This window comes from Gnatocerus cornutus, chromosome 2 (assembly GCF_029298725.1).
Source record: "Gnatocerus cornutus isolate USDA-ARS CGAHR chromosome 2, icGnaCorn1.1, whole genome shotgun sequence".
Taxonomy (NCBI): Eukaryota; Metazoa; Arthropoda; class Insecta; order Coleoptera; family Tenebrionidae; genus Gnatocerus; species Gnatocerus cornutus.
Genome location: NC_142234.1, coordinates 21,872,046 through 21,884,767, shown reverse-complemented (window position 1 = coordinate 21,884,767; position 12,722 = coordinate 21,872,046). Strand labels below are relative to the sequence as shown.

Below are 12,722 nucleotides of genomic sequence, written 5' to 3'. Positions count from 1 at the left end.
GACTGTGTTAAATTTAAAAATTTTAGAGCAAGAAACAAATTTTTTAGAAATTTTTATTTTGAAAACGAATTGGAAATTTTTATCACTTTTAATTAAAGTCTGTAACTTTGTCAGATTTTATTCTAAAACTTTGAAATTTGGAGGTTTTAATACTTTTGACTTTTTTATTGACTGTGCTAAATTTCTAAATTTTAGAGCAAGAAACGACTTTTTTAGAAATTTTTATTTTGAAGGCGAACTGAAAATGTTCATAACTTTCACTTCAATTCTGTAAATTTGTCAGATTTTATTCTAGAAGTTTGAAATTTAGAGATTTTAGTATTTTTGACTTGTTTATTGACTGTGTTAAATTTAAAAATTTTAGAGCAAGAAACAAATTTTTTAGAAATTTTTATTTTGAAAACGAATTGGAAATTTTTATCACTTTTAATTAAAGTCTGTAACTTTGTCAGATTTTATTCTAAAACTTTGAAATTTGGAGGTTTTAATACTTTTGACCTTTTTATTGACTGTGCTAAATTTCTAAATTTTAGAGCAAGAAACGACTTTTTTAGAAATTTTTATTTTGAAGGCGAACTGAAAATGTTCATAACTTTCACTTCAATTCTGTAAATTTGTCAGATTTTATTCTAGAAGTTTGAAATTTAGAGATTTTAGTATTTTTGACTTGTTTATTGACTGTGTTAAATTTAAAAATTTTAGAGCAAGAAACAAATTTTTTAGAAATTTTTATTTTGAAAACGAATTGGAAATTTTTATCACTTTTAATTAAAGTCTGTAACTTTGTCAGATTTTATTCTAAAACTTTGAAATTTGGAGGTTTTAATACTTTTGACTTTTTATTGACTGTGCTAAATTTCTAAATTTTAGAGCAAGAAACGACTTTTTTAGAAATTTTTATTTTGAAGGCGAACTGAAAATGTTCATAACTTTCACTTCAATTCTGTAAATTTGTCAGATTTTATTCTAAAAATTTGAAATTTAGAGATTTTAGTACTTTTGACTTGTTTATTGAATGTGTTAAGTTTCAAAATTTTAGAGCAAGAAACAAATTTTTTAGAAATTTTTATTTTGAAAACGAATTGGAAATTTTTATCACTTTTAATTAAAGTCTGTAACTTTGTCAGATTTTATTCTAAAACTTTGAAATTTGGAGGTTTTAATACTTTTGACCTTTTTATTGACTGTGCTAAATTTCTAAATTTTAGAGCAAGAAACGACTTTTTTAGAAATTTTTATTTTGAAGGCGAACTGAAAATGTTCATAACTTTCACTTCAATTCTGTAAATTTGTCAGATTTTATTCTAGAAGTTTGAAATTTAGAGATTTTAGTATTTTTGACTTGTTTATTGACTGTGTTAAATTTAAAAATTTTAGAGCAAGAAACAAATTTTTTAGAAATTTTTATTTTGAAAACGAATTGGAAATTTTTATCACTTTTAATTAAAGTCTGTAACTTTGTCAGATTTTATTCTAAAACTTTGAAATTTGGAGGTTTTAATACATTTGACCTTTTTATTGACTGTGCTAAATTTCTAAATTTTAGAGCAAGAAACGACTTTTTTAGAAATTTTTATTTTGAAGGCGAACTGAAAATGTTCATAACTTTCACTTCAATTCTGTAAATTTGTCAGATTTTATTCTAGAAGTTTGAAATTTAGAGATTTTAGTACTTTTGACTTGTTTATTGACTGTGTTAAATTTAAAAATTTTAGAGCAAGAAACAAATTTTTTAGAAATTTTTATTTTGAAAACGAATTGGAAATTTTTATCACTTTTAATTAAAGTCTGTAACTTTGTCAGATTTTATTCTAAAACTTTGAAATTTGGAGGTTTTAATACTTTTGACTTTTTTATTGACTGTGCTAAATTTCTAAATTTTAGAGCAAGAAACGACTTTTTTAGAAATTTTTATTTTGAAGGCGAACTGAAAATGTTCATAACTTTCACTTCAATTCTGTAAATTTGTCAGATTTTATTCTAGAAGTTTGAAATTTAGAGATTTTAGTATTTTTGACTTGTTTATTGACTGTGTTAAATTTAAAAATTTTAGAGCAAGAAACAAATTTTTTAGAAATTTTTATTTTGAAAACGAATTGGAAATTTTTATCACTTTTAATTAAAGTCTGTAACTTTGTCAGATTTTATTCTAAAACTTTGAAATTTGGAGGTTTTAATACTTTTGACCTTTTTATTGACTGTGCTAAATTTCTAAATTTTAGAGCAAGAAACGACTTTTTTAGAAATTTTTATTTTGAAGGCGAACTGAAAATGTTCATAACTTTCACTTCAATTCTGTAAATTTGTCAGATTTTATTCTAGAAGTTTGAAATTTAGAGATTTTAGTATTTTTGACTTGTTTATTGACTGTGTTAAATTTAAAAATTTTAGAGCAAGAAACAAATTTTTTAGAAATTTTTATTTTGAAAACGAATTGGAAATTTTTATCACTTTTAATTAAAGTCTGTAACTTTGTCAGATTTTATTCTAAAACTTTGAAATTTGGAGGTTTTAATACTTTTGACTTTTTATTGACTGTGCTAAATTTCTAAATTTTAGAGCAAGAAACGACTTTTTTAGAAATTTTTATTTTGAAGGCGAACTGAAAATGTTCATAACTTTCACTTCAATTCTGTAAATTTGTCAGATTTTATTCTAAAAGTTTGAAATTTAGAGATTTTAGTATTTTTGACTTGTTTATTGACTGTGTTAAATTTAAAAATTTTAGAGCAAGAAACAAATTTTTTAGAAATTTTTATTTTGAAAACGAATTGGAAATTTTTATCACTTTTAATTAAAGTCTGTAACTTTGTCAGATTTTATTCTAAAACTTTGAAATTTGGAGGTTTTAATACTTTTGACTTTTTTATTGACTGTGCTAAATTTCTAAATTTTAGAGCAAGAAACGACTTTTTTAGAAATTTTTATTTTGAAGGCGAACTGAAAATGTTCATAACTTTCACTTCAATTCTGTAAATTTGTCAGATTTTATTCTAAAAGTTTGAAATTTAGAGATTTTAGTACTTTTGACTTGTTTATTGACTGTGTTAAATTTAAAAATTTTAGAGCAAGAAACAAATTTTTTAGAAATTTTTATTTTGAAAACGAATTGGAAATTTTTATCACTTTTAATTAAAGTCTGTAACTTTGTCAGATTTTATTCTAAAACTTTGAAATTTGGAGGTTTTAATACTTTTGACTTTTCTATTGACTGTGCTGAATTTCTAAATTTTAGAGCAAGGAACGACTTTTTTAGAAATTTTTATTTTGAAGGCGAACTGAAAATGTTCATAACTTTCACTTCAATTCTGTAAATTTGTCAGATTTTATTCTAAAAGTTTGAAATTTAGAGATTTTAGTACTTTTGACTTGTTTATTGACTGTGCTAAATTTCTAAATTTTAGAGCAAAAAACAAATTTTTTAGAAATTTTTATTTTGAAAACGAATTGGAAATTTTTATCACTTTTAATTAAAGTCTGTAACTTTGTCAGATTTTATTCTAAAACTTTGAAATTTGGAGGTTTTAATACTTTTGACTTTTTTATTGACTGTGCTAAATTTCTAAATTTTAGAGCAAGAAACGACTTTTTTAGAAATTTTTATTTTGAAGGCGAACTGAAAATGTTCATAACTTTCACTTCAATTCTGTAAATTTGTCAGATTTTATTCTAAAAGTTTGAAATTTAGAGATTTTAGTACTTTTGACTTGTTTATTGACTGTGTTAAAATTCAAAATTTTAGAGCAAGAAACAAATTTTTTAGAAATTTTTATTTTGAAAACGAATTGGAAATTTTTATCACTTTTAATTAAAGTCTGTAACTTTGTCAGATTTTATTCTAAAACTTTGAAATTTGGAGGTTTAACTACTTTTGACTTGTTTATCAGCTGTGCCAAATAACAAAATTTTAGAGTCCAAAACAGAATTTTTAGAAATTTCCATTTTCAGACGAACCAAAAATTATCACAATTTTTTATAAAATTTCGTAACTTTGACACTTTTAATCTTCGGGCGGAAAAATTTGGAGTGCCAAATTTTGCAGCAAGAAACAGAATTATTAAAAGTTTGAATTTTCAGTTAGAATTTTCTGTCTTTCCAAAGTCAATTTCTTAATTAGAAATTTTTGTTATACCGGATTCTTATTAGCACTATAAAAACGATGGCGCAAACCGCATTTTTCTATGTGTCGGAGTTCAGGAGATATCGAGGACTAAATAATATTCCAAAGCACCAAAATTTTTGCCTTCTGGCGGCAATCTAAATCTTCAAAATTTCTAATTCGGTTATTTGTTAACGTACCTGAAAAATTAGCACAGTTTTGGATTCTACGCAAAATTCTGCGTTAAATGAGCACCAATAACTTGAGTTTGCTCCGGAAATAAACGAAATATTGACCGAAATCAGTCGAAGATATTGCAAAATTCTGCGTAAATTGAGTCTCAATAAAAAAAAGCCAGAAATCGACGAAAAATCAAATTTTTGAGTTCCGATTCACCGATTTCTCATTTTTTCGCTACTATACGTGCCTCAACCTTATTAAAAATCCTGAAGAAACTCCTGAAAGCTCGATGTTTTTTGTCTAGACTCACTTTCCCTCGCGTTGAAATCGGACCGCCGCTCCTGAGAAGAAATCTCCGAAAGAAATCGGTAATCGATCGCGTCGTGCTATCTACAACACCTCCCAGAGGAGTAGTTGCTACTTTGGAAGTCAGCGTCGAGGGCAGGTGGGGTGGTGAAGCCATTCACAAGCGCAACAAGAAACTAAATTGAACGGAAATTTCGCCATGCCTTTAATCGAGCGGGCCAAATGCCAACGGTTCGGAGTCGCGCCAATTCCCTGTTGCCTTCGCTCCACTCCACTTCCTCTTTTCTTGTTTGGTCTTCTTCTGAGGCCTATTCGGAGCCACCCGCCCGGAATGCAGCACGTATACTGATTTATTTGTGTTTTTTGGATATGGACGCTGCCGGATTCACAATGGCGGTGGAGAGGAATTTAACGGCGCTTTGTGGACGTTGCAAGAAAATTGCGCGAGGAAGAATCTCAAGGATAAATCATAAAGGAGATTTGGGGGTTCAAAGGCCCTGGAGGTCGTGGAGTGAAAGCGGCACTACAGTTTAACATTTCTTTTGTTTGTTTTAGTAATATCACTAATTTGCAAAAATTGAGATCAAAAAGTCCAATTTTAACAAATTTTCGTTTTAAGACCAAAAAAATGCCACCAACTTTTTTTAATTCTATAAGTTCTTTATTTTTTATGCGATTTTAACGAAATTTGTAGAGATTATCACTCTCGACTGTCTTATTAAAAGTGTCGAATTAGAAAAATTTAGACCGAAAAAGAGAATTTTTAGAAATTTTTATTTCGAGAAGTCAAGAAAAATTTTTATTTTTTGACCAAAAGTTTTTAACTATAACCAAATTTGTAGAGTTTTAACTATAACCAAATTTGTACAGTTTATAGGTCTTGACTGTCTTATTAAGTGTACCGATTTAGAAAAATTTAGACCAAAACGGAGAATATTTAGAAATTTTTATTTGGACAACTGTGAAAATGTTAATTTTCTTCAACACTGTAATTTCGTTATTTTTAGTACGACAGGAACGAAATTTATGCATGTTGGTTTTTTTGTTTGCTTTAGTAATATCACTAATTTGCAAAAATTTAGATCAAAAAGTCGAATTTTTCAAAATTTTTTTGGTAAGACCAAAAAAATTCCACCACTTTTTTTTAAGATTTTGTAGTTTCTTTATTTTTTATGCGATTTTAACGACATTTGTGGAAATTATCACTTTCGATTGTCTTATTAAAAGTGTCGAATTAGAAAAATTTAGACCGAAAAAGAGAATTTTTAGAAATTTTTATTTCGAGAAGTCAAGAAAATTTTTTATTTTTTGACCAAAAGTTTTTAATGACCTGTAAGTTCTTCATTTTTAATGCCACTATAACCAAATTTGTAGAGTTTATAGGTCTTGACTGTCTTATTAAGTGTACCGATTTAGAAAAATTTAGACCAAAACGGAGAATATTTAGAAATTTTTATTTGGACAACTGTGAAAATGTTAATTTTCTTCAACACTGTAATTTTGTTATTTTTAGTACGACAGGAACGAAATTTATGCATGTTGGTTTTTTTGTTTGCTTTAGTAATATCACTAATTTGCAAAAATTTAGATCAAAAAGTCGAATTTTTCAAAATTTTTTTGGTAAGACCAAAAAAATTCCACCACTTTTTTTTAAGATTTTGTAGTTTCTTTATTTTTTATGCGATTTTAACGACATTTGTGGAAATTATCACTTTCGATTGTCTTATTAAAAGTGTCGAATTAGAAAAATTTAGACCGAAAAAGAGAATTTTTAGAAATTTTTATTTCGAGAAGTCAAGAAAATTTTTTATTTTTTGACCAAAAGTTTTTAATGACCTGTGAGTTCTTTATTTTTTATGCCACTATAACCAAATTTGTAGAGTTTATAGGTCTTGACTGTCTTATTAAGTGTACCGATTTAGAAAAATTTAGACCAAAACGGAGAATATTTAGAAATTTTTATTTGGACAACTGTGAAAATGTTAATTTTCTTCAACACTGTAATTTCGTTATTTTTAGTGCGACAGGAACGAAATTCATGCATGTTGGTTTTTTTGCTTGTTTTAGTAATATCACTAATTTGCAAAAATTTAGATCAAAAAGTCGAATTTTTCAAAATTTTTGTGGTAAGACTAAAAAAATTCCACCACTTTTTTTTAAGATTTTGTAGTTTCTTTATTTTTTATGCGATTTTAACGACATTTGTGGAAATTATCACTTTCGATTGTCTTATTAAGTGTCGATTTAGAAAAATTTAGACCAAAAAAGAGAATTTTTAGAAATTTTGATTTTGAGAAGTCAAAAAAAATCTGTTTTTTGACCAAAAATTTTTAATGACCTGTAAGTTCTTCATTTTTAATGCCACTATAACCAAATTTGTAGAGTTTATAGGTCCTGACTGCCTTATTAAGTGTACCGATTTAGAAAAATTTAGACCAAAACGGAGAATATTTAAAAATTTTTATTTGGACAACTGTGAAAATGTTAATTTTTTTCAACACTGTAATTTCGTTATTTTTAGTGCGACAGGAACGAAATTTATGCATGTTGGTTTTTTTGTTTGCTTTAGTAATATCACTAATTTGCAAAAATTTAGATCAAAAAGTCGAATTTTTCAAAATTTTTTTGGTAAGACCAAAATAATTCCACCACTTTTTTTTAAGATTTTGTAATTTCTTTATTTTTTATGCGATTTTAACGACATTTGTGGAAATTATCACTTTCGATTGTCTTATTAAAAGTGTCGAATTAGAAAAATTTAGACCGAAAAAGAGAATTTTTAGAAATTTTTATTTCGAGAAGTCAAGAAAATTTTTTATTTTTTGACCAAAAGTTTTTAATGACCTGTGAGTTCTTTATTTTTTATGCCACTATAACCAAATTTGTAGAGTTTATAGGTCTTGACTGTCTTATTAAGTGTACCGATTTAGAAAAATTTAGACCAAAACGGAGAATATTTAGAAATTTTTATTTGGACAACTGTGAAAATGTTAATTTTCTTCAACACTGTAATTTTGTTATTTTTAGTACGACAGGAACGAAATTTATGCATGTTGGTTTTTTTGTTTGCTTTAGTAATATCACTAATTTGCAAAAATTTAGATCAAAAAGTCGAATTTTTCAAAATTTTTTTGGTAAGACCAAAAAAATTCCACCACTTTTTTTTAAGATTTTGTAGTTTCTTTATTTTTTATGCGATTTTAACGACATTTGTGGAAATTATCACTTTCGATTGTCTTATTAAAAGTGTCGAATTAGAAAAATTTAGACCGAAAAAGAGAATTTTTAGAAATTTTTATTTCGAGAAGTCAAGAAAATTTTTTATTTTTTGACCAAAAAGTTTTAATGACCTGTAAGTTCTTTATTTTTTATGCCACTATAACCAAATTTGTACAGTTTATAGGTCTTGACTGTCTTATTAAGTGTACCGATTTAGAAAAATTTAGACCAAAACGGAGAATATTTAGAAATTTTTATTTGGACAACTGTGAAAATGTTAATTTTCTTCAACACTGTAATTTCGTTATTTTTAGTACGACAGGAACGAAATTTATGCATGTTGGTTTTTTTGTTTGCTTTAGTAATATCACTAATTTGCAAAAATTTAGATCAAAAAGTCGAATTTTTCAAAATTTTTTTGGTAAGACCAAAAAAATTCCACCACTTTTTTTTAAGATTTTGTAGTTTCTTTATTTTTTATGCGATTTTAACGACATTTGTGGAAATTATCACTTTCGATTGTCTTATTAAAAGTGTCGAATTAGAAAAATTTAGACCGAAAAAGAGAATTTTTAGAAATTTTTATTTCGAGAAGTCAAGAAAATTTTTTATTTTTTGACCAAAAGTTTTTAATGACCTGAGTTCTTTATTTTTTATGCCACTATAACCAAATTTGTAGAGTTTATAGGTCTTGACTGTCTTATTAAGTGTACCGATTTAGAAAAATTTAGACCAAAACGGAGAATATTTAGAAATTTTTATTTGGACAACTGTGAAAATGTTAATTTTCTTCAACACTGTAATTTCGTTATTTTTAGTGCGACAGGAACGAAATTCATGCATGTTGGTTTTTTTGCTTGTTTTAGTAATATCACTAATTTGCAAAAATTTAGATCAAAAAGTCGAATTTTTCAAAATTTTTGTGGTAAGGCTAAAAAAATTCCACCACTTTTTTTTAAGATTTTGTAGTTTCTTTATTTTTTATGCGATTTTAACGACATTTGTGGAAATTATCACTTTCGATTGTCTTATTAAGTGTCGATTTAGAAAAATTTAGACCAAAAAAGAGAATTTTTAGAAATTTTGATTTTGAGAAGTCAAAAAAAATCTGTTTTTTGACCAAAAATTTTTAATGACCTGTAAGTTCTTCATTTTTAATGCCACTATAACCAAATTTGTAGAGTTTATAGGTCCTGACTGCCTTATTAAGTGTACCGATTTAGAAAAATTTAGACCAAAACGGAGAATATTTAGAAATTTTTATTTGGACAACTGTGAAAATGTTAATTTTTTTCAACACTGTAATTTCGTTATTTTTAGTGCGACAGGAACGAAATTTATGCATGTTGGTTTTTTTGTTTGCTTTAGTAATATCACTAATTTGCAAAAATTTAGACCAAAAAGTCGAATTTTTCAAAATTTTTTTGGTAAGCCCAAAAAAATTCCACCACTTTTTTTTAAGATTTTGTAGTTTCTTTATTTTTTATGCGATTTTAACGACATTTGTGGAAATTATCACTTTCGATTGTCTTATTAAAAGTGTCGAATTAGAAAAATTTAGACCGAAAAAGAGAATTTTTAGAAATTTTTATTTCGAGAAGTCAAGAAAATTTTTTATTTTTTGACCAAAAGTTTTTAATGACCTGTGAGTTCTTTATTTTTTATGCCACTATAACCAAATTTGTAGAGTTTATAGGTCTTGACTGTCTTATTAAGTGTACCGATTTAGAAAAATTTAGACCAAAACGGAGAATATTTAGAAATTTTTATTTGGACAACTGTGAAAATGTTAATTTTCTTCAACACTGTAATTTTGTTATTTTTAGTACGACAGGAACGAAATTTATGCATGTTGGTTTTTTTGTTTGCTTTAGTAATATCACTAATTTGCAAAAATTTAGATCAAAAAGTCGAATTTTTCAAAATTTTTTTGGTAAGACCAAAAAAATTCCACCACTTTTTTTTAAGATTTTGTAGTTTCTTTATTTTTTATGCGATTTTAACGACATTTGTGGAAATTATCACTTTCGATTGTCTTATTAAAAGTGTCGAATTAGAAAAATTTAGACCGAAAAAGAGAATTTTTAGAAATTTTTATTTCGAGAAGTCAAGAAATTTTTTTATTTTTTGACCAAAAGTTTTTAATGACCTGTGAGTTCTTTATTTTTTATGCCACTATAACCAAATTTGTAGAGTTTATAGGTCTTGACTGTCTTATTAAGTGTACCGATTTAGAAAAATTTAGACCAAAACGGAGAATATTTAGAAATTTTTATTTGGACAACTGTGAAAATGTTAATTTTCTTCAACACTGTAATTTCGTTATTTTTAGTGCGACAGGAACGAAATTCATGCATGTTGGTTTTTTTGCTTGTTTTAGTAATATCACTAATTTGCAAAAATTTAGATCAAAAAGTCGAATTTTTCAAAATTTTTGTGGTAAGACTAAAAAAATTCCACCACTTTTTTTTAAGATTTTGTAGTTTCTTTATTTTTTATGCGATTTTAACGACATTTGTGGAAATTATCACTTTCGATTGTCTTATTAAGTGTCGATTTAGAAAAATTTAGACCAAAAAAGAGAATTTTTAGAAATTTTGATTTTGAGAAGTCAAAAAAAATCTGTTTTTTGACCAAAAATTTTTAATGACCTGTAAGTTCTTCATTTTTAATGCCACTATAACCAAATTTGTAGAGTTTATAGGTCCTGACTGCCTTATTAAGTGTACCGATTTAGAAAAATTTAGACCAAAACGGAGAATATTTAGAAATTTTTATTTGGACAACTGTGAAAATGTTAATTTTTTTCAACACTGTAATTTCGTTATTTTTAGTGCGACAGGAACGAAATTTATGCATGTTGGTTTTTTTGTTTGCTTTAGTAATATCACTAATTTGCAAAAATTTAGACCAAAAAGTCGAATTTTTCAAAATTTTTTTGGTAAGCCCAAAAAAATTCCACCACTTTTTTTTAAGATTTTGTAGTTTCTTTATTTTTTATGCGATTTTAACGACATTTGTGGAAATTATCACTTTCGATTGTCTTATTAAAAGTGTCGAATTAGAAAAATTTAGACCGAAAAAGAGAATTTTTAGAAATTTTTATTTCGAGAAGTCAAGAAAATTTTTTATTTTTTGACCAAAAGTTTTTAATGACCTGTGAGTTCTTTATTTTTTATGCCACTATAACCAAATTTGTAGAGTTTATAGGTCTTGACTGTCTTATTAAGTGTACCGATTTAGAAAAATTTAGACCAAAACGGAGAATATTTAGAAATTTTTATTTGGACAACTGTGAAAATGTTAATTTTCTTCAACACTGTAATTTTGTTATTTTTAGTACGACAGGAACGAAATTTATGCATGTTGGTTTTTTTGTTTGCTTTAGTAATATCACTAATTTGCAAAAATTTAGATCAAAAAGTCGAATTTTTCAAAATTTTTTTGGTAAGACCAAAAAAATTCCACCACTTTTTTTTAAGATTTTGTAGTTTCTTTATTTTTTATGCGATTTTAACGACATTTGTGGAAATTATCACTTTCGATTGTCTTATTAAAAGTGTCGAATTAGAAAAATTTAGACCGAAAAAGAGAATTTTTAGAAATTTTTATTTCGAGAAGTCAAGAAAATTTTTTATTTTTTGACCAAAAGTTTTTAATGACCTGTGAGTTCTTTATTTTTTATGCCACTATAACCAAATTTGTAGAGTTTATAGGTCTTGACTGTCTTATTAAGTGTACCGATTTAGAAAAATTTAGACCAAAACGGAGAATATTTAGAAATTTTTATTTGGACAACTGTGAAAATGTTAATTTTCTTCAACACTGTAATTTCGTTATTTTTAGTGCGACAGGAACGAAATTCATGCATGTTGGTTTTTTTGCTTGTTTTAGTAATATCACTAATTTGCAAAAATTTAGATCAAAAAGTCGAATTTTTCAAAATTTTTGTGGTAAGACTAAAAAAATTCCACCACTTTTTTTTAAGATTTTGTAGTTTCTTTATTTTTTATGCGATTTTAACGACATTTGTGGAAATTATCACTTTCGATTGTCTTATTAAGTGTCGATTTAGAAAAATTTAGACCAAAAAAGAGAATTTTTAGAAATTTTGATTTTGAGAAGTCAAAAAAAATTTGTTTTTTGACCAAAAATTTTTAATGACCTGTAAGTTCTTCATTTTTAATGCCACTATAACCAAATTTGTTGAGTTTATAGGTCCTGACTGCCTTATTAAGTGTACCGATTTAGAAAAATTTAGACCAAAACGGAGAATATTTAGAAATTTTTATTTGGACAACTGTGAAAATGTTAATTTTCTTCAACACTGTAATTTCGTTATTTTTAGTGCGACAGGAACGAAATTCATGCATGTTGGTTCTTTTGTTTGTTTTAGTAATATCACTAATTTGCAAAAATTTAGATCAAAAAGTCGAATTTTTCGAAATTTTTGTGGTAAGACCAAAAAAATTCCACCACTTTTTTTTAAGATTTTGTAGTTTCTTTATTTTTTATGCGATTTTAACGACATTTGTGGAGATTATCACTCTCGACTGTCTTATTAAGAATTTGTAGAAATTTTTATTTCGAGCAGCTAAAAAAAAGTTACAAAAAAAGCTTGAACGCGCTTTAATTTCAACATTTTTGGTGTCACAAGAACAAAAACGTTTGCGGTTAGGTGGCTATAAACGGTTTAAAAAGTCAAAGCCATAACCGCACTAGAGCGTTTGATAAACTGTAGATTTTTATTAACGAAATAAAACCCTTTCGTGGCGGCTAAATTAATTGATCCATTTACGGATAAAAAAATGGCGTAATGTCGTTATCCGCGCAATAATCAGTTTAGCTCTAACACTAGAGAAAACACGTCTTTCTTCGGCTTGACAAATTCGGTTAACACCGAGAAACACGTCCGATA

The 12,722-nt window shown here is 26.5% G+C and overlaps 1 protein-coding gene across 1 annotated transcript in view; it reads left to right on the top strand.

Moving 5' to 3' along the window:
* LOC148180094 (uncharacterized) overlaps window positions 1-12,722 on the top strand; it is a 48,144-nt gene that overhangs the window by 19,217 nt on the left and 16,205 nt on the right. The gene's annotated exons all lie outside the window — the stretch shown is intronic.